General features: G+C 40.4%; 1 long non-coding RNA gene across 1 annotated transcript; it reads right to left on the bottom strand.

The window, feature by feature from the left end:
• Positions 1-1,668: 1,668 nt before the first annotated feature.
• LOC143127309 (uncharacterized) lies at positions 1,669-2,292 on the bottom strand. The gene is made up of 3 exons (XR_012987568.1): positions 2,128-2,292; positions 1,834-1,898; positions 1,669-1,752 (listed from the first exon to the last, which is right to left on the bottom strand). It is a non-coding gene; the product is annotated as an uncharacterized LOC143127309 (long non-coding RNA).
• Positions 2,293-4,228: the final 1,936 nt, after the last annotated feature.

Raw genomic sequence — 4,228 nt, forward strand, 5'->3', positions numbered from 1 at the left:
CTGATTTCCCTTTGAAAGTGATATATATGTAGAGAGACACAATGACGTACTACAACACTCTCTCTCTCTCACACACACACACACACACACACACACACACACACACACACACACACAAATAAACAGTCATTGCAGACATATCAATCAACACATGTTGCAATACAACTTCCAACATTACTTCCTCATGAGTCATTTTCTAGGGAGAAATAAGTTAAAATGTAGATTAAAAACAGATAAAAATGTCATTAAAATTAATAAAATGGTTTTCATATGTTAGTTATTTAATGGGCCTCAGTACAATTTGCTGTAAAATCACTACATATAGCTGCATTCATTGAGGAGTTGTAGGGTTGAGATTAATAGTTTAAATAATATGACCATTGTTCTCGTGAAACCCAACTATCCAAGGGAGTTGTCGAACTAGATAGCCCTCTTTATTTGACAAACTTAATCTTGCTGCTGACTTCACCTGCTGACAATGCTGCATGTGTGTGTGATAAGGAGACAGATAGAGAACGAAGTTGGAATTAATAAAGCTGCATGTGTGAACTCAACAAATTAAAAGGAAGTAAAAGCGAATTAAAATGTAGTATTAAAGGCATGTTGTTGCATTATGAGAATACTGAATATGCATTATTATTATTATTATTATTATTATTATTATTATTATATCATTATTAGTATGGTTTTATTAAATGTTTTGTAAGATGATACATATATGCTTAATATGCACAAACTACAGGAACTTTCAAACATACATGATATTCTTTATGTGGGATCAAGCTTTCGCACATCCATAAGTGTTTCCCTTTGGGGAGTTCCATATATATCCACTAAAAGCATAATGCTAACCTGTGCCATTGATGGATATGATGGGAAGTGACAAAATCATTGCAGCTCTAGTCAAAGTGTCAATAATCTGCGTATCATTGGGGAGTGTGCCGTTGGCAGTCACAGTAATGTCCATCATATGGACAATTGATCCATTGCTAGTAAAGAGAAAAAGTATCAATATAATGAAATTAGTCTCTCATTAGGAAGACAGTATTTATCACAGTGTAAACTGATAGAAAAAAAACATCTGTATGCACACATACAAATACACAGACAGACATTTACGTATCTACAGATTTGATTCTTTATACAACAGGCCTATGTAGTTTGTTAGTCACCTGAAGCTTGTTGGTGTGAGCCTGAGGAAATCTGTCTGAAAGTCTTGGAAGAAAAATGGCTCAAGCTAAATAAAATTCACAAAACGACAAAAAACAAGGCTAAAGTTACAAAGCAGTAATTCCACAAACAGCAATCGATAAATCTTTTTAAAGTGTAGACAGCTATACCTCTTTTTTGATGAGTGAGGATCTGGCACGGAAGGCATCGGAAGTGGAATTGGAAAGATCGGCAGTAAATGTTTCATTGGTACGGAACTGAGGACTGCTTCTTGAGCTGGGGACACCTGAAAAAGCAACATACAGTAAACACATTAACACCCATGAGTGAATAACGATAAGGAAATTATATTATTTGCAAACATCACTTTAAATAATCTTGCAAGCATAAAAAATGTTCTCACTTGTCACAGAAATGGATCCGGGAAGGACAGTCAGATTAAAGCCTGAATTCGAGTCATTTATGGCAGTAGCCAAGGTTTCCACAACATCAGATTCTCGAGGTAGGGGTTCCGTTGAATCCGAATTAAACACAAGGTCAACATCTGTCTCAACATTGTCCATTCGGTTTGGAGAAACCAACCTGTAAAATGGTCAAAATTTGCCTCAATCTCAACAACTGCTTTGCTTGTTTCAATGTGATTGAACATATGGCTGAATTTACCTGAATGCTCTCACAATGGTCCGTACAAATAGGAATCCAAAACGTTGTCGATAGACCACATCACACTACACATGACAACAAGAAAGAATTTTCAAGAAAGTTATAAGTTAAATAGCCCTATATCTAATGGTTAATATCCTAAACCTTACTTTTTTCATTTTGTTAATGTGGTTACCATTACATTTCCATGACTCTATTTCCATGACAGTATTCAATTACTATTTTACTAATATTTTTTTTGGTGTGTCAACATACTTGACCATTATATTTGATTTTCATTATAGGAGTACTTACTGCATTTTGAACTTGTACTGCTTGTGTCCGGAATGCTGTGCTCGAGGGGTTGGTAAGTTCTACTTGAAACACTATGACAAGGACAACTTGAAGCACAATAACCGGAGCTGGACGAGGTGGTTGAGTTGTAGCGAGAGTTGTAGTTGTGGTGGTCGTTGTTGTGGTGGTGGTCATTGTTGTGGTGGTGGTTGCTGTTGTGGTACTGGTGATAACAGTTGTAGTAGGGGCTGGGGTAGTTGCAGTAGTAGTAGGGGGCACTTCTATGGTGGGATGTGGTTTCTTGTGTTGCTCCGATTGTAGTTAATTGTGTTGTTCCGGTTATGGTTGATTGTGTAGCCCAGGTTGCAGCTGATTCTGTTGTTCTGGTTGTAGTCGCTTGTGTTGCTCCAGTTGTAGTTGACTGTGTTCCTCCGGTTGTAGTTGATTGTGTTGCCCCAGTTGTAGTTGATTCTGTTGCTCTAGTTGTAGTTGACTGTGTTGCTCCAATGGTAGTTGATTGTGTTGCTCCAGTTGTAGTTGATTCTGTTGCTGCAGTTGTGGGAACTGGTGTTGCTGCAGTTGTGGGTGCTGGTATTGCTGCAGTTGTTGGTGCTGGTGCCGCTGCAGTTGTAGTTGATTGTGTAGCCCCAGTTGCTTCAGTTGCTGCAGTTGTGGGTGCTGGGGTTGCTGCAGTTGTGGGTGTTTGTGTTGCTTCAGTTGTAGTTGATTGTGTAGCCCCAGTTGCAGTTGCTTCAGTTGCTGCAGTTGTGGGTGCTGGTGTTGCTGCAGTTGTGGGTGTTTGTGTTGCTGCAGTTGTAGTTGATTGTGTAGCCCCAGTTGCAGTTGCTTCAGTTGCTGCAGTTGTGGGTGCTGGTGTTGCTGCAGTTGTGGGTGTTTGTGTTGCTGCAGTTGTAGTTGATTGTGTAGCCCCAGTTGCAGTTGCTTCAGTTGCTGCAGTTGTGGGTGCTGGTGGTGCTGCAGTTGTGGGTGCTGGGGTTGCTGCAGTTGTTGTCGTTGAAGCTGATTGTGCCATGGCTTAGTGTGATATATGGAATGAAAATGTAATTTATCAGTTTTTATCACCCGGAGAGAAGAAATACTCTTTTCTGATTGGCTGGCGGGTGGCCTTTAATTCTGAATAACAGGACACCGTTCCATATCAATGCTTATGAATGGTAACTATAACAACCATAGTAGGACGACGGTTGCAGCGCTCTAGAATCTTTTGGTTGCAGGCTTCCCAACAATGGAATCAACTGTAAACAAGCTAACTGTCCATGCTAAAGTTGTACAACAAGCTGAACTAGTGAGCTTCTTTTTAAACAGAACCGCGTGTTTACAGTGGCAACCGGGTGATAAGCGGGATAACGGCCTTCGAGGTGTGTCCAGTTATACGGAATTAATGGACTTGGGCGGAGGCAACTCCCCTCCGCTGCGCGTCGGGGAGTTTTTGCCCCTCGCCCTCGTCCATTAATTCCGTATAACAGGACACCTCGGCGGCCGTTATCCCTTACATATTACCTTAATGCAAAAATATGTTATGTTATTTTTGTCTGACGCAACTCACCAAGTATAAGCACATATACAATGGTTGCCTTTTGCCACATTTTGTCCTGTAAAAAACACATAGAAAGATGTAAGCAGTCATGCTGTCACAACATTTCTGCAATGAATCTTATTGGTCTTGGAAGAAGCCTTCTATTGATGCATTCCAAGTGACGCAAGGAAACGGAAACGAGGGGTCAAACGCAATACTATTCAACCAAAATGCAAGATGAAGGCTGTTGGTGTGAAGATTAAGATCTAAGATTCTTTAAGCTTTATAGTGTTATGACTCCAGGGACCACAAGAAAGACAGGGTAGTGATAAGTTTGGTTACAACTAATTGTTAACCAGGTCATAGAGGTAGTCAGTACACAGCAGTGGCGTAACAACCCAATGGGGGGCCCAGGTGCGAGAGCGCTACGCAGGCCCTATACCCAGGAACTTTGGCCCAGGATGAATTAGCTCTGATACATGTAATACACATTAAGGGTGACTTCAATTGTTTATGCAAAGGGCCTGAGGCACCGAAGTAGTTTAGTAGTTACAGATTACAATTTCAAATAAAAAACACACGACT

The sequence above is a fragment of the Alosa pseudoharengus genome, unplaced genomic scaffold (genome assembly GCF_046254945.1).
Source record: "Alosa pseudoharengus isolate Yale_2024_CS ecotype anadromous, Long Island Sound unplaced genomic scaffold, YU_APseudo_1.1 YU_APseudo_1.1_scf_17, whole genome shotgun sequence".
In the NCBI taxonomy this organism is placed as follows: domain Eukaryota; kingdom Metazoa; phylum Chordata; class Actinopteri; order Clupeiformes; family Clupeidae; genus Alosa; species Alosa pseudoharengus.